Here is an 18,420-nt window from a genome sequence, read left to right as displayed (position 1 = left end):
AGGCTTTCCTAATTTTCCCGATAAGCATCTTGCTAGACAGGAGAAAATGATTTATGCGGACTTGATTTTTATTATTGATTATCAACGCGGAAGGTAGATTTTCCAAGAGGGGGAGGCCTACGAGGGCTAATCTATTAATGTGAATATTTATTTTTTGCAGAAAACTGTCAGAAATCTCCCTCTTCGCTTCTACAGACTTGACTTCTAATTAAATTAAAATTCCTTTTACATGACAAGACCGACACACACACACTGGCAGTCTGGCAGAAGGAGTCAACAACTGGTGGCCATGTCCTTGCAGAGGCATAGCTGTGTGGGTGTGGGTCGAGTGCATCTCTTGAGCTCGTTTTGTGCAAACTAAGACACGTTGTCAGCATTCATGTCACCGAGACACAGAGCCAGAGAGAGAGAGGAAAGTTTTGGGGCATGGAGACCGGAAGTCCTTTCAAGTGGCTTTGCATGCTGGCCAAAGGACTTTTCATTAAAATTTTCCCTTCCATCGCTTAATAGTTTTTTGGCTTTTCTTTTTTGTAATCTTGCCACAAAAATGTTGCATTGTAAGAGGAAAAATGCTTAAAATTAGTTATCATTCTTGTAGGTCCTACAATATCTATTTAAATTGTGATTGTTTTTTAATTAAAAGTATCCCCATTTCATTGAAAACTTATCCCAATCAACAGTGGCACGTGTAAAAATGCTATTTTCGCTTTTTTTGAATTTCCCTCGTAATGGACTTCTCCGCACGGACAGCGTTTAAAGATCAGCGTTGTTGAGGGCGAAAGCTCCCATGATGAGGCTTCAATCCGAAGCCAACCAGACGCCACCCCCCCAAGCGGAAGGAAGGGGGTGGATTGGGGGGCCGCGAAATGGGTAGTCCGGGGGGAAACACAAAAATCTTTTTACGTCAGTTCTGCTTGTCTTGTTGCCTGGCATTTTCTTGCGTTGTTACCTTCGGAGCGGGAGCAGTGCGAAATGCTTGGTTGCGTTGTTGCTGCCCCACAGCAGCCCCACCCCCTCAGACACTCACCCAGCCCATACCCAGTTGCCCAGTGCTACCAAATTGGCGGGCTTTAAAAACAAGCTATTTTATTTAGGTAATAAAAATAGAAATACTTTATTTGTGAGGTTCAAAAAACAAGCTTAAAGTCGGGAAATCTTTTTACTTCTGGAAATATTTATTTTTAAAATTCTTAAGCTATTTTTTATAAATTTTTTTAAACCGTAACATCACTGCCTTAGTTTCGTTTTGTGACTCTCGCCGGCAATTTCCTTTGGAGCTGAATGTACAACGAAAGCGAAGCGAAAACTTTTTGCGAAAAACGTTAAACGCAACTGTCCGTCCGTCCTTCCGTCCTTCCGTCTTTCCGTCCGACCGCCCCTTTGTGTCTGTCTGTCTGTCTGTCTCCCTCTCTGCTTCTGTCTGTCTGGGCCGGTTCATCCTTCCGCTAACCCCGCCACTCCTTGGCCAGTTTAGTATATAACAAGTCAGCGTCAGCTGCTCCTGCTCCTGCTCTGGCTCCTGCTTGCCTTTCCGCCCGCTACAGCTCAGTTCCTGATACTGCTGCCACTTTGTCGGCTGCCTCGAATACTTCCATGTTCATTTTACAAGTAAAACGGAAATGACAGTTCCGCAGCGACTCGAACATCTTTCGCTCCTCCGCTTCTCAGTGTCTCTGGTGCTCCCTTACCCCGCTCTGCGCTCTGCCCTTTCACTTTGGCGGACATGGAAAGTGAAAGAAACCTTTCTCGCATAATAGTCTGTCAAAGTGCTCCAGTTGCTCCTGCGAGCACTTAGCACTTGACAATCTGCAGGCCCAGAACGACAGAGACAGGAAGAGGAGACTAGAAAGAGAGAGCTGATCTCTGAGATCTTTAAAGGAGGAGTTCCCCTAAAAATGATCATTCTTTCAATGCTTCTAGGATCTAAATCTTAACAGCTAGTATATCAACTTCCCATCCCTCCAACACAATTATCCTTCAAATTTTAAATTAACTATTTAATCCTTTTATTGCCGCCCCTCTTGTCTCCTGACACCCCCCTTCCCAGGCTCTGCCCAAAGTTACTTGAACTAATTTTCTAATTATGATTCCGGAGCACAGAAATCATGTCAGGCGTCCGTTGCTGCTTCACTCGCTCGCTTGCTGAGTGATTTATGGCTGCTGCTGGAAAAATGTCAAAATATTTGTTGGCCAGTCTCCACACGCACCCCACACCTACCCCCGGCCATCTTATGGCCCCCAGTGGAAGTTCCCCCAAAAGTTTATGGACTTGCCTACGCAATATCGAACTTATCCAAATCACTTGGCAAACTTTGGCCCTCTTTTTGCCGAACTGGCCCTGGCCTCTTCGCTGTATTATAATTCCTATTGCTTCTATTGTTTGCCGGGAATTTGATTTATTTATTTATTTTTGGCTCTCGGCTTGTATTCGCTAATCGCCAGTGGAGCGACTGATTAGCGTAATTTTCCGGATACCGCGTCCGTTTCACTGCCTTTGATATCAATAGGAAAGTTGGAGATCCTCTGTTTGCATTATTATTGGAAACTTTTATGATAAGGAATAATTGGGAAGGAGGGTGCCATCGGGATTATAAAGCGGTATATAATCATATGAGATAGGTGGCGATGTCTATATCTTTGTCAATTTTAATCAGATCCTTGAGGAAGATACCTTAAAGAATTTGTGAATTGATCCGTCATCCTGCATTCAAAACTCTGAGCAAATTTTTTATTCGATTTTTTCTAAAACTTTTCCATGAACATCCTTGAAAATGCGTAGGACCACCCATATGCCCCACAGCGATGTCTATAAAACTGCCAATACTGAACCGATTCCTGAGCGGAATACCTTAAAAGATTTCTAAATCGATTCCCTGCAATTCTGTATTAAAACCTCAGATACAAATTTTATATCGATTTTTTTTAAATTTTTCTGTTGGAACCACTTTAAAATTGGAGATGACATGACAGGACCTATATGGCCCACAGCGATGTCTATATCTTTGTCAATTTATGTCCGATCCTTGAGTGGAATATCTTAAACGATTTGTCTATTAATTCCCTTCAACTTATTTAAAATCTCTGCATAAATTATAATTATTTGATACATTTTTGTCAATTTTTCTTTGCTACTAGATACATATATTTTTGTTATATTCCTACCACAGAACGCCCACACATGTTGCTCCATATTTTGGGGGACCTCATTTCAGCGCCAGTGGGGCATAGTCGAGTGCAAAGGACAGATATAGTGGGATGAATAAAAATATAGTATGCCAAGTGATTCCCACTGGCCCCAGGGCTGAAATCCTGGGGAAATGGCGATGCCATGTCAACTTCCAAGTAATTTGCAAGAGCCTGACACTTTTTCTGTTTCTGTAGTTTTGCTTCGTTGATTTATGGCCCATCATCAAAATACAAATTCAAATACGAAATACAAGAGGAGGGCATACATGTGTGCGTGTGATTCAATAGTGGGCGTGGCATCTCATCAGAGTGTGAAGGTCATGTTTGTTACCCGCCGAGGAAACAATTTCCCATTTCCGCAGTCGAATTTTTTGGTTTTGTGACACATGCGAGGCCCAACCAAAAAAACAAAAAAAAAAACAAAAATGAAGATGAGGTGACAACCCGAAAGCTCCACAAAACTATGAATAAACTCGCTGGCGAATAAACGAGAAAAGAAAAGGCAAACTGGAGATGAAACAAAAGTCCATGTTATTCTACCGAAAAAGTCAAAAAGTCAACTTCACATGCCCGAAAACTCGCACAAAAATAATCCCGAAAAAGTTTTGTGCTCAAAAACATGAAAACGTTGAGCACAATGACAGGAGGGGGATTTTTGCAAAGGGGGGGCAGGCATAGCCCAGGAACGGTGGCGGCTCCAGAGGCGCAGAGGGTGGCAGTCGGAGGCTGGGATGAGGGCCAGAGACTGAGCCGGAGACGGAGACGGAGGCTGGGAGCTGGGAGCTCCCGACGTTGATCACAAAAAGGAAAATGTCAAAGTTCTTCTTTTGCGGTCTCCGAGGTTCTTTAAATGTTCTGAGTAACAATTTTTGTTCAGCTTATTCTACTTCTGTTTTTCGTATTTTTTATAAAAATTTTATTTCTTGGAATCAGCGACAAGGGAATTTTGCGCAGAAGAATCACACATTTTTAATCAGTACAGTGGCTAAAAAAAACAATTATTTTAGTTTATAAAATGTTTGTTTTAATAAATATTGCTACCATTTTTGGGCCTGGCTTATTTTTTCCCTTATTTTTGTTGTTGTCACGCTTCCGTTAACATGAAAAGGAAGTGCACGTCAAAGCTTAGACACAAACCACGAAGCGTAAAGGTGCAAGTGAAGCCAAAATAACAACATTCATTGCAATTGCCACCCAGCAAAGTGAGCAAAAACAAAACTACAGCTTGGCCAAGAGGTAGGAGACCGGCAATGGCAGTAACAATGGATTAAAGGGCATCCGTAGCCAGCAATGCGTGCGAGCGAGAATTTGTTGAACAATTTCGCCAACTCTAAGCGGAGAGAAAATACTAACTAAACAAAAAAACAGGCAACTCCAGCTTGCATAAATGAATAAATGACTGGCAAATGAAAAGGGAAACCTTCGTGGAAAAGCCGAGGGAGGAAAGTAGAGAACGCGAAAGCACAAATTACTAACAATTAAATGGCGAACAAAGTAAGCCAAGCCGAGCCAAGCCGCAATTATCACATCACTGGCTAACAAACCCCAAAGCCCCCCCTTGGAAAAAAATACAAAAAAAAAAAAAAATAAAAGGAAAGACAACTTTAATTTATGAACTGAAGCAGAAGAAGGAGGCTAAGGCGATGGCGATGGCGATGGAATTTTGGTATTTCTGTTTTCTAGCCTTTTCACTTTACTTTCGAACCGTCTTCAAGGTGAACAGCGATTTGTAAAGATGCAGCGATAAACAGGTAATAGAAACAAAAAGAGCCGGGGAGAAAAAAACACCCTAGGCCATAAAAAAAAAGTTGTAGGCCTAAACAGGTGCTAACAATCGGCGTGGTAATTTGCAGACAACCAGGCTACGCTAGCGGGGCAATAACCATAATGTTACAAGGTCCAAGAAGTATCTCTCAGATACCCCCTTCTTCTCTGGATGTATTTTTTTTCTCTCAGTTTCGTACCAAATTGACAACGATCCAATTTCATAATGAAAATTTTTGCCGCTGTCAGCCTTCAATTGAATTGGATAAAAGAAGCGAGCGAGAAAAAAATTGAACAACATGGAGGGGGTAAACTTTTGCAGGCAAAATAGCCCGTCGGGGGGAGGCAACTGGAGGGCAGGCCAAAGTAACCCCCGTGAAGAAATCCAGCTGACAGGCCAAAGAACGAGATGGAGCCCCCCAAAAAGTACAGCATGTGTTTGTTTGTTGGGGCTGAGTGCGTGTTTGTTTCTGTTTTTTTTTTTGTATAGTTATATCGAGTAAACGAAAAACAAAAACTTTTTTCCACTTGAGTAACTTAAGTGCCAATTCCATCCCAAAAAAAAAAAAAAAAAAAGAAAAACCAAGAAGACAGCAATGAAAACCAAAGCCAGCTAAAGTTGAATTAAAGAAGCGCAAGAACAATATTTGGCAATTGGTGGGAAACTAGAACGGGTGGCGGGAAAGTGGACTTGGGTGTTTATTGGCGCCCAAGGGTGTGCATTAAATTGATGTGAGAATCGATTGAAAGCCGAATGAAAGGCTGCTTAATGAATCTGATGGAACAAAGCGTATTCCGGGGGATTAAGAAGAAAGGTTACTATACCAATTTTTATTCACTAATTGCAAGTAAAGACCAGAAACTGGTAGGAATTAGTATACTTCAAAAATAAACATTAAACAAGGAGATTGTTTAATTAAACATTTTAAAAACAAATATTTAAAGGTCTAATTAAATACTCTTCAGGATATTATTCCGAAATATTCAACAAAATATCTTTTTTTATGAAGAAATTATTTTAAGGAATCTAAAGATACATTTGTACCTTTACACATCTCATTGCCGTCGGCAAATGTATCTTTATGAAGTTACGCATTTTTAAAGGATTTTAATGTGAGGATTTAAGGATTTTAAGTTAATATCTCTCAAATAAAAAACAAAAAACACTATAAATCAATATTCTTTTTTTTTTAATAACAAATAAAAAATATTTGAATTAGAAAGGATTAGAAATGGCCGCTGGATTTAAATTCGCAAAACAAACACACACACACTCACACACACACACAAGCACATAGCACACAACAACAATAGAGAGAATTGAAACAGGAAGGCGGCCATGATTTGCCGTCGGCAATTTCAGAATCAACCATTATGGAGTTCAAAATGAAGAGTGAGGACTGCGAGTGCCAGATGCTGCGCCCACCCTGCCAACAACAGCTGCTTTAAGAGAGCGCTCCTCTCCGACTCTCTTATCATGATTTTCTCTTAAGAGCCGCAAACAGCTGTTGCCGCAGTTTGGCGCCAAAATTCAAACTCCTCTGAGAGTCCTCTCTCTCTCTAAAATAAAATAAAAAGGAGTGAGTTCTGACCAAGTTAACAAATATTTTTTAGATAAGGCCTTTAGGGTCTTGGCTTTTTGTATTTTTGAATCAAAACCAAATCGAATAATGCTGATAACTGTCCCGATCTGACTCGCATAATGATCGTGGGGAATTTGCATAAATTCTCGGTGTCAGTCTCCGTATTTGCGGAACATAACACAAAACTTTCGATCGTTTAAGGCATGAGACAAGAATTAGACGTGGTTTCTGTATTTTGGTTTTTTGGTCTCTAGACCCATTCGCACGTTTGACCCCCTTCAAGGTAATCGCTTTTGGCCAACCAATCGCAATGGGGCCAGCTTAACGATTCATTTATTTTCGCAACACTGAGAGAACAGAAGACTCTATCAGCCTATAACAAAAATTTAGATTAAATAGTTTAAAATATGTTTTAAAAACCAAAATCTCCCCTAACAAAAAAAACCTCTTCAAGCCAAAAAAAAAAAAAAAGCCAAGAAACCACTCAAATCGAGTTCCATAACGAAGAGACCTTCGCATTCCAACGCATCCGCTCCAGTATCTCAGTTTCTGTTTCTGTTTCTGTTTCTGTCCCCTGTCAGTTGGTTAAGATATCGAATTGTCCGTCCGTCCATATGTATGTATATATTGGCTCCATATCGATTTCAAATTGGAAGTCCCGACTGGCACGGCTGTGCGAAACAGAAACAGAAAATAATTAAGTTCTCAAAAGATAAAAATCATGTTAGCCGCAGATCAATTAGTTGATTTTTACCATAACCTGGGCATATATCAATTTTTTGTTTCGCCTCCTCTTCTACGAGGAGTATGTGGTCTTGGGCCTAAGGAGACGCCCCCACCTCCCACAGCTCACCATCCCACCAACCCGCCCACTTCACCTTGAGAAGTGGCTCGGTGGTTAGTGCATAAATTTACATATGAGACTGTCTGGAAATGCTTTTTGAAGGCTGTTGAAATGTTGCTGCGGCGGGGGCTCAGTGGGTTAATGGCGGCGGGATTGCCTCAGTGGCACAGGAGGGACTCTCCTCCGATGTAGCACCTGCTCGGCCCCAGTTAGTTGCCTTCTTGGCCCGGAGCAAGACACTCGAGTGGCCGGGAATGGAGGCCTCTCGAATGGAGGCTGATACTGGACATGCACATGCTCGGACGTCAGTAACTCATTTATCGCTTAACTGGAGGTGCCTGCCCCCTCTTGACTCCTTTCCACCACATCCCTCCCTGCAGTGAAAGAAATTTTTAATTTCCAGGACAATAAACACTATTTCTTATGGGTCTTAAGGGGGACTAAGTTTGTCACTGTGTAACTTCGATTTCTGGTTCGTTTTATTTTATTTTGACAACGAATTTGCATGCGCTGGAAGTTGTGTTTTGAGGCTTGTTAATTTTGACTAAAGTCGCTGCAGTTACGTGCTGCGTTCGGTTCGGTTCGGTTCCCAATCCGAATCCCCAGACTCCACATCCCCATTGCGTGACTGAACCAACCTGAGAGACTTACGCATGCGCGCGCTTACAAACTTTGTTCCAAACTCAGATATATAAAAAAAAAAACCTTAAAAAACTGGTAAAAATCAGAAAGAAAAAAATCACATGCAAAAAAAAAGAAACAAGTAAAATGTGAAACAAGAACCAAAACAAAGTGTTCGATGTTTCCGTTTCAAATTCTGTGGAAGAAGACATTTGCCGAGGCCCCCGAAAGACTTGGGGTCCGGTACCATTGTGGGACCCAGACCCCGGGCGGGACAGTGGGACAGTGGGATCTCGGGACAGAGACAATTGGCGCGCAAACAATTGTTCGGTTGGTTCTTTAGTTTGGCCACTTTGGTCTGCGACCGATGGGCAAATGGAAAAAAAAAGAAACAAGTTGGTATTTGGCTAAAAGGAGAGCCAACTGAGAACTACAATAAACAGTGGGTAGCTTAAGTTTAAAATGTCTCAAAAATAATAAAATAATTATATAAATTATTTAATAATAATTCTTATTCTTGTAAAATAGTTTTATTTTATTATCCCGCAATAGTTTTGTGACCACGCCCACTGTGCCTCGCCCATCGCGCTCCAAACAAATGGAAGATTGTGCCGCAGATAAAATAAAGGCACTTGAACATTACAACGGGCCAGCAGCATCCTTCCTCATAGTTAATAATGCGATAATTTCATTTTCATTCAAAGCAAATCGAGGCAGCGGCTAAAAGCCACTCACTGGCTACCGGATTACGAGCCAAGAACCGAGAAAAGAGACGGCGGGCCGAGCTTGTTGCTGGCGGTTTTCGTGGCGTGTTGCGGCAACATGTTGCTCGGGTCTTTTTTTTTTTTGTATCTGGATGGGGGGAAAGAACCTGATGCATGCGCAAAATTTAAATTATGTTGTTTTGTCGCATGTTTCTGCGCTTTGCACTCCCCCCCTCCATCTCTGACTGGCCTTTGTCGTTGTTAAAGCTCCTTTTTTTCGTTTTAGTTCCTAAAGCATTATCAATGAATAAATGAAAATGTCTTTTGTCGAAGCGGGGGAAAATTGTTGTTGGCCCGGCAGATGTTGGCATGCAACTGCAGAACGCTTAACATCTTCTTTAAGTCGCTGTTTTATGTCACAGCCAACTGTCATTTGTACATTGAATCGCGGTCTCCTTAGTGTATTCTCCTTTTTCATTGCTTCTGCGACCGGGCAACCGGGCAAGCCTGCCCGGCGATATGTTCGATTTGCATAAAATCACAGGAAGCACTTAGGATTAATAGTGAGCGCGCCCGTGTCATGGGTTAAACATTTGTGTAACGAAAATTGATTCAATTTGGTCCATACCTTATTCGATGTGCTGCTAAATTGTGGTAATCCATGTAAGTAATCCAATTTTGTAATCCATTTACACCTGGGTTAATCCAAAATTGCACTGAAAATAAAAAATAAGGGGGAATATTATAAATATTTTACAAAAAAGTCATTGGTTTGAGGGAAATTAACGCCATCGGCTGGCGCCATCTGTGGTCTGGCGGCCGAAGCTCGCTTGTAAAATTGGGGAATTCGTTGGGAATTTTCATTTCGGTACGATTTTTGTTTATTTTTTTCATGTTTTTGGACAATAAATTATAAAGCATCCAAGCATAACAAGCCTTAAAAATCCAAAAATAGAAATAAATCGTAGAACGAAGCTATCCCACAGTGAGCAGTGGAGAAACAAAAGGTTCCCCTATTTCCTAGCCAACTTTTGACATTTTCCCACCTTTTAATGTCAGCGTCCGGATCGCATAAGGAACCCAAACCTGAAGCAGGAACCAAATACAACGATCGGACCGACAGCAAAAAGATCACTAACAGAATAACAAGGAAGCTGGAGCCTCCAACCGATCGTCGGGAGCTGCTGTCATATCCTTTTGCGGTAAACGAGTGAGAGGGAGCGCAGTGGGGAAATTTGAGTCTGGGCTTCTCATTCATTTGCGCCAAATGTCATTATTGTTGCTCGTTTGTTGTTGGCCCTTTTCGGGGCAACTGCCGCTGGTGCCTCTTTTTATGGCATCTTCTCGGATCTCGGGTCTTTTGTAAAACTCCCTCGTTAAACAGATTATTTTCACACCCGTAAGTCTGGCCCGGCCCGGTCTGGCCTGCCCTGGTCTGCTGCCAATTTGGTAAGTGAATTGAATGGAGACCGCGGCGACTTGGAGTGCAAAGTCACTCCTTGCAGGCGTTAATAATGCGATTTCAATGCAATTGCTTGGCCACAAAATTCAAAGACACTGAAAGTGCAAAGTGTTTTGTTGTTCTGTTACTTTGTTTCTGTTCACCGGAGACCTTATGAAAGCGACAGAAGGAGTGACACATGTATGCACCTGGTTTAGAAGGTTGCGGTGCCAACAATGGGCAAGCTTCGATTTGGTTGCCTTCTACTCCGCTGATTGTTAATTGCACGGGACAGAAAAAAAAGAGTTAAGGTATATGGAGGATTTAAGCCAAGATTTTGAGACGATCGCAGCGATTAGATCCAATATGATGATTGCTTACTTTGTATCATGATTTATTCAGGCCAGTAACTGGTAAAAGAAAGTACACACTTTCTGATAATGAAACTCCCTCTACTCTGTGATTCCCCTCTAATAATTTTGCAACCAAGACTCGAAGGAATTTTTCGCAAATTGCTCCAAGTTTCGATTTTCGCGGACGCGCTCCACCGCACGTAGCCACTCATGAACTGGCTGGCAAACCCTTGGAATTCAAAAACAATTTTATGAGGGACGGACGGACCACCTAGGCGTAACAGTATCCAAATTCATATGCATAATTTTTGCGCTATTTGCGTTGTTTGTTTTGATCGCTGCGTAATTGTTGAAAGTCTAACTGCAGGCCCTGACAATTGAGTGACAGATCAGAGAGCCAACCCAGCCAACATCACAAAACATCCATAAATATTTTTGTCATTTATGGCCCAGAGTCGTAAAAAACCGTAAAAAGCCATCCCCCAAAACAAAAAATCGTAAAATTAAACAGCGAAAATAGTTTTTGGCCGCTTAAGTCGCCGTCTGTGAGTGAAATACTTAATTAATTGGTTGAATTCGATCCAGCGATCGATCGATGGTTGGATTTAATAATTCCGTTCGTGTGCTATTCGTGGGTGGCCCGGCAAGCCCCGAATTGGAGTGCGTTCGTTTGATTTATGCAGACAACACGGTGGACACTTTTAATGAACGGCATTTGAATGCTCCTCGGCTGATTCCCTAAAATAAAATTCTGCACTTGCCGCTAAAAATAAATAGTGAGAGTTTGTCGAATCCAGGGGGTGAGGAAATCTGCAGTACCTAAATATACGATATTTTGTGGCGCCCTCTGACGGCGGGTGGCAGAACTGCTGGCCATTGAAAGTTCACGGCAGGATATTCTGATGGTTTTTGTCTTGGTTAAAGGATAAAAGGAAATTTTAAAGGACTTGGGCAATTCAGGACAATGCGATGGCGATTTTTGTGAAAAAGAGCTTTTCCCAAAAGGGACTTTTGGTTTAGGTACACATTTTTTCAAACCTCAGGACATTTATGTCCTTCGAAGAGCTTTTGTTACAAATAGTTTTTACAAGGATTGTGGATATTTTGCAGGATATTTAGAGTAGGGTCACAATAATTTCCTATTTCTTATATTTGACAGGACAATATTGTCCTGTTTTTTAACAATATGGCAAGGTTTTTAGTGCCGGGAAAAATAAAATAAATGTAAGGATATTTTTGTTATCATTTTCATCAGTGTTATCAGTTTTAAATATTAACTTTACTTACAAATAACTAGTCGCACTTTCTACACTCCCTTTAAAAAACATCAACTGGCTAATAAAAATAAATAGGAAGTAATTCAAGTTCCACCAAGACCTAGTAAGTAGTTCCAGTAGACAAAAGACCAACCTGGTCATGTTGAAAAGTGAAGACACAGTCAGAGACCACACACAGTCGCCATACGATAATAAAGACTCGTATAAAATGGATATGAAAACCCCAAGCCAAAACGTAAGGCAATAAAAAGTGAAGTTCCTTTTAATTTTATGACAGAGCCGACACTTAATAAACAATAATCATCATCTCAGGGGATGATCTTGATTTTCAAGTGGAAGCAACTCCCCAACGCCTTATGGAGTCTTTTCGCCCCTCGCACATACATTTATGTCTCTTTTATTTGCTTTGGCTTCAACTAACCGGCGAATCAGCGAATCCCAAGTGTTTATTTCATATTTTGTGAGCTGTCGTCCTTTTTGCCAACGAGTTTTGCATTTTGATGAATTGCAAGCGAAAGATGGAGAGCTGGGACGAAGTAACCTGTAAGATATTTATTTCGTGACACTATCTGAGAAGTGGTCGAGGCCGGGGGGAAATTGAGGAGCTGAAGTGCCACAGCAACTCATGTTGCTTCTGGTCTCTTGTGTGACTTGAAATTTAAATTAACCTTTTGAGTTTTGGTCGTTTTTTGTAGCCTCTTCAACATGGGTAATTATTTTTTCATTTTGCAAACGAAAAAAACGAGTTAGCTTTGGTTGGGATGTGAGTTATTGTGCAAATTAAAATGAACGATGTGTCGGTAAGGTCGCCTTTTGTTGTCGTAGCGCCAACGATAGCTTCTGTGATATTATTCCCCTCTGGCAAACCCTGAACCTGAACCCCAAGTACAATGTTTTTTTTTTCTTCTATATCTTGTTTGGCTGTCTAGCTCGTACATGATGTGACTATGATTCGTGTTGTTCACTCTACGCCATGAATTTGCCCTGTCCATTGCGGTCGAGGCGATAAGAATCTTTCGCGTTCCCAGCTCAGAGAGCGGTCCAGATGAAAAGCTTGCTTGCCCCGGCAAAATATTGACTAAGCGAACCTGACAGCGGTAAGTGATTAACTTTTTACATGGTTCCGTCTTCATGGTCAGAAGCGGTACACGGTTCCCGATCCAATCTAAATTCATAAGACAAAAGCGGCAATTTCGGCACGTCGTTTTTGGTTTTTTTTTCTCTGATTTTTTTTTTGTTTGTTTGACTATTTTTTCCACCGACAGTTAGTGACTCTGTTTAGAGAGTTCCGTTATGGGTTTTGGCCTGAACTAGTTACCGTTTAATCGGTGGTCAACCATCTTGATTTATTAATTTTCAAAATGATTCAAGGGCTTGTGAGTTTGCTGGCATTTGGGAGGAGTTTTAAATGGCTGGAAAATTAAATTGGAGGGGATTTTAGTTTTTCCTTTTCTTTTTCAACTTTTTACAGCTTAAAATAAGTCAAAAATTGTTAAATAAAATGAATAATTAAGGCACTCTGATATAGTTTCTTTTAAATCCCAAATTACTCCTCGAAATTCTTGCCTTTCTGGTATTTAGTTTCTCTTCTACAATTTAAATTTCACTTCAAGGCTGGGCTTGGAATACATTTCCCACCTCTTTCTCTTGCCCCTACCCCTGACTCTCTCTCGCTCTATTTCCCTTCGCCATCTCACTTCAATTTCCATTTTCGGAACCAATTGAGACCTGGAATTTGCCATAAATTGCATGTGCGACAACTGTTCCACTGTCTGTGTGCGAGTGGCAGTGTGGGTGTGCTGGTGTCCTAGTGTGGGTGTAGGTGTGACTGCGACTGCGACTGTGACTGTGTGGGTGCGGAGGTGGAGTTGCAACTACAGGCTGAAAGTGCCTCTCAATGAAGTCAGTTCATTTAAGTTCAAGTTATGATGCGGCAGAAATTCGCAGACAATGTTGGAAATATTTCCGACTCTCCATCTCCATCGCCGCCAGGAGGGCGACCCCAAAATGCCAAAGCTGGGAAAATATGCAAGCTTGGTTTTGAATTTTGAATGACCTTGGCACAGAGGAAATGGCAAAAAGCATTATTTAAACTTAACAAGGCGACAACTGGGGATACTCTCTGTCCCTCACACACACACTAACAGGGATACAAAAGGATATATGTATGTATAAGAAGTGGGGGGTTGATGGCTTCGGTTGAGTAGCAATTTGTGCCGAACTCAATCAGAGCACACGGCAACCCATTAGTCCCCCCACTCCTACGGGGATTTTCGGCCCAAAAAAGGAGGTGTGGCCACTCACACTCGCACACACCCATCGACTTGGCACACACACGTGTGTGTGCTTTGTCTCTGCGTGTATTTTGCTAATTTACTAGACAGAAATACGCCTTTAACCCACCTAGCTCATTTATTATATAAAACACAGCACGGCCGAGGGGGGAGTCAAAAGGGTGCAGGACTTTTTGGGGGGGGGGGCAGGAAGTCGGAAGGATACAGGGCGACAGGTTAACTGGCGAAGCAGCTGCCGAGCCTGATTGCAGTCCTCGGCAGAAGGAAGCCAAAATAGCCGCAGGACTCATCGTCGTCATCGTTGCGTCGTCCTCCACTGGGACTTTAACCCTTTTTTTGGCTCACCTCCTGCAGATCCCTGCCATCCTTGCCGTATGTGTGTGTGTGTGTGATTGTGTTTCCGAGGGTAGCAAAGTGGAAAAGTCGTGTTAATTCTGAAAGGCAGCGTGGAGATTTCGGTGTAACCATTTTATATGAGTTTTTAATTACAGAAATTAGCTGCCTTCCGCTTCAGTATGTTTCTTGCTTTATTTTTTTTTGAGAAAGGGTGGAACAGGATTTGATAAATGGACAACCAAATAGGATACAAATCTCTTGATATTATTTAATTTATGTTTTAAAATTAACTGAATATCTGGCTTTAAGTTCCGTCTTCCTGGTTCTGCGCACCAATTTGAAAATAATGAAATATTTAAACGCAATTAACAAGTTCCAGCCGACAGAGCGCCAAAGCCGAACGCATCCAGTATGCAGAAACATAAAAAAACTTTTGTCAAATCAACTTCCTTCCGTTCTCGTTGCGCACAAAATGAAAAATATCATTTGAAATTAACCCTGCCGAGGGCAGGAAAGCCCAGCCCGGCCTGGCACCACCCCTTCTGAGGGGTGAAAAAAAGGGAAGCTCGGCAAGGGTTGGGAAATGGGAAATGGGCTGGCGATGGCGATGGCCGAGGCAGACAATGTGGCAACAAATTTGTATGTAAATGTATGCAAAAGTAATTAATCATAGTCGCACATGCACGCACACACACACACACACACACACAAGGGGCACTGCGGACTTTACGCAGACAAGGACCAAGAAAGGACTCTCTCTTTTCAACTCGCAGAGACGTGAACAGAAATCCTGGCCGTTGGCTGGCCCGGCTGAGGTGCAACTTGTTTAAAGGTTAACTTCATTTTTATGATATTATGACAGAACAGGGCGGGATTTCGGTAGCAGACTAGGATGTGCAGGATGTATCCTATTAGAAAGGATTTTCAGACGAGGGTGGAGTAAGAGGGTTAACCGCGCAAGGAAATTGATTTATTTTTAAGCTTGTCCTTGACCAATTGGGTAGTGTATTGTTTGAGATTAAAAGCTTCGACCATGAATGATTCTGAACTAAATGATTCAACCTCCGGAATATCCTTTCGTCAGTCCAACCCACCCACCACCCATCCGGATTGAAAAGGGTCTCAAGTGGCTTCGACATTGTCCTGCACACACTTATCCTTGCGCCAGAGTGTCCGTGGGCGATATTGAAATTTGAGACCGCAGAGGTCGACAAATCCTTTGGCCCAACTCATGACAACATGTGGCGATGCAGGAGCAGCCATTCGCCTCGTCCTTTCTGCCTCTGTGCCTCTGTATGTGTGTGTGTGTGTGGCAAGACTGTGGGGTTGGTGGCAGAACGATAAGGTTGGCGGCCATGATACCGCCGCCTGATTTTGATGCTGCCGTCGCTTAGTGCGACCCAGCGATAGCGGGCAGACAATGGCGGTGGTGGAAAATTCGAGGCAGCAACACATGTGCTGGGATCTGGGATCTGGGGCGTGGTGAGGGGCACTGAGAAGGTATAGTAGAGGGGGGTTGAAACTCCCGGCAAGCTGGCGTTGGTGTAGTAGTTCTGTTTTGACTTTTTTCCTGCGCCCGTCTTTTTTCTCTGGCCCATAAATCATCGCTGAGACGACACCGTGTTAAATTGGAACTTTTCCCATACTTGAATGGAATTGGGTGAAAATGTGAAATATATGTAGTTGTAGGAAAAATATTAATAGAAAATATAGTAAAAGAGGCTTCAAAAGTAAAAATTAATCAAAGAAACTAATGCAGAAAATTTTAAGTAATATTCTAGTTCTAATTATATATCTCTCTTTCTATCATAGTATTTTTAAAAATTTTTTTCCAATTCATTTTGCAACAAAAATTCTAAAATTTAATTATTCTGAGACACATACATTTTCGGCAAAACAGAACAAGGCTCTCGAGATATTTTCGCCTTTTGCACCAACCACAACAAAGTTGGCAATTTTCTGCATTTAATTTAGGCATGTGCGGGGCATGCAACATTGCCACTCACATGCATGCAAATCAAACACACTCGGACGCCCCCCCTAGTCCCCCTCCCTTTATCCACAACCAACCAGAGCTACGTACAAGCCGAAAAAGCCATAATTTTCCAATTAAGCGAAAATGAGCGATTTATTTGCCATGAAATCAGTGAGAATCGCCGATAAAAATCTCTTCATTCTGTTGCACAGTTGCTCTGGCCATCGGTCGAGAGTGGTAGCGAGGGGAGTGCGGGGGGGACACAGTGGACAGGACCCACGTAGCCCGGCATGGGCGTGGGTGGGGGAGGGCGCAGTCCCCGTGCAGTTGTGGCTGATTTTTTTGCTTCGGTTGCAGAAAGTGCAACGCGAAATGTTTGCCGCCGTTGCAATTATTTATTATGCCCAGAGCCTGGTGGCAAGCGGAGAGATTTTCTGAGGGGGAAAAGTGTTGTGGCTCTCTTAGTGGTGTGGGTGGTGCTGGGTGCAACAGCAGCAGCTGCATCGACTGCGGATGTGTCTGTGGATGCGCCTGGGCCCTGAGCCACTTAACCCCCGTGGCACATGGACGGTGGCAAGAGGGTCACGCCAGCTACACTGTCTCTTGTCGTAGCTTCCTCTGGCAAGAGGGAATTGGAATTCCGTGGCTCTGATGTTGGCTTGTTTTCATTTTCCCGCTCGTTTTCGGTTGCATGTTTTTTGCTTTTCGTTTGCGTCTGCAATTCCAAGCGGAAAATTGCAGAAAATTCGACAGACTATACAAAAAAGCATATAAAATAAGGCAAGGATATCACAAAATGGCTGGAAATAAGAGTTGAAAAAATCATTGCATACTTTAAGGAACTAAGGTTGGAGGTTTATGAATTTATTTTCATTTCCGATTTATGTTGTTACTTTAGCTCCTATTATGTTCTGATTTTTACACCTGATTTATCCTTGTATATTAATAAAAACTTTAACCAAAAAACTTCTAGAAATTCCCCAGATTAGAGCCATTTACAACCCGCCCCATTCAGTTGTAATTTTCGTTGCAGTTGCAACACCTCGAGATACGCCGAACTAACCATCTCGCATGTCCAGAAAGGGACTTGGCTATTTAGCACCTGTGAGCCGCACTTAATTATGCAATTTTTGTGTTGTTTATTTCGACCACACGCCAACACCTTCCAACACCTTGCAGCAAGCCACACAGCCTGGACTTCAATTTAGAGGTGGCGTGTCCATGGACTCTGCCACGTTTTGTTCAACTCACTGTATTTAGCCTCGACTGACTAATTCAATTGTGCGAGCAAGCAGCAGTAGCACCCTCCATCCCGGCCCTAGACCTGCTTCATTTATCAACAACTTTTCACTCGCTCACTCGTCTGCCACTTCCGTTTTTTAAGGGTGGCCGTGGCAGGTGAGTATCCCCGGGGGGAAAGGGGGCTGCCCAGGTGCCAAATGCAATTTGTGTTGCATTTTTAATTCATGGCATCTCTCTTTTCCCCCCAGAAACTGTCTGGAAGTGAAGTTCAAGTTGGTCGTTGTGACGGCGTTGAAAGGTTTATGTGCCAGGAGATCCCAACCTTATAGAGATACTTTACTGAAGTTGATATCAGCCGTTAAGTGATGTAATTATTTTGTATAAATTTTAACTCTTTTAACTTTAATTTCCCAGCATTGCTTAAAGAATCCTTCAGTGATATATTATCCGAAAATTTGGTGCAAATGTTGTCCAACATGAAAACGAATTTATCTTATTCACTGGAATGTCAAAAAAGTTCACTGCTCCCGAAATAGTGCATTTGCATTGGCGCCAGTTGCGAAAAGTATATGTACAGTCGAGGGATGGGTCTGGGATTGGGGATTCGAATCGACAATTTTTCGGACGCACGCATTCCACAAGCGAGGAGTCTCCAGGTTCGAGCAGGACTCGACCAGGACTGCCCATAAATTTAATGCATTTCGCACAAACACACAGAGCCGCGTGAAGTGAACTCCACAAAATTACCATTTTCGCTTTATTTTCCGTTAATTTGCCTATGGTAGAGATTTTTATTTTTA

At 42.3% G+C, this 18,420-nt stretch overlaps 1 protein-coding gene across 6 annotated transcripts in view; it reads right to left on the bottom strand.

Annotated features, from left to right (window-relative positions):
• The window catches only part of LOC6500572 (homeotic protein antennapedia), a 93,698-nt gene that overhangs the window by 59,546 nt on the left and 15,732 nt on the right, over positions 1–18,420 (bottom strand). For 5 of the 6 annotated variants that reach the window (XM_044717597.1, XM_032451813.2, XM_032451820.2 and 2 more), the window contains exon 2: positions 9,331–9,418. The gene's annotated coding sequence lies outside the window, so the exon portion shown is untranslated. Of the gene's footprint in view, positions 1–9,330; positions 9,419–10,524; positions 10,910–18,420 lie in introns of those variants that run through there. The other variant, XM_044717598.1, reaches the window with a different exon arrangement.

The sequence above is a fragment of the Drosophila ananassae genome, chromosome 2L, assembly GCF_017639315.1.
Source record: "Drosophila ananassae strain 14024-0371.13 chromosome 2L, ASM1763931v2, whole genome shotgun sequence".
Taxonomy (NCBI): domain Eukaryota; kingdom Metazoa; phylum Arthropoda; class Insecta; order Diptera; family Drosophilidae; genus Drosophila; species Drosophila ananassae.
Note: the sequence above shows the minus strand (reverse complement) of the source record. Positions and strands in the feature narration are given on the sequence as shown.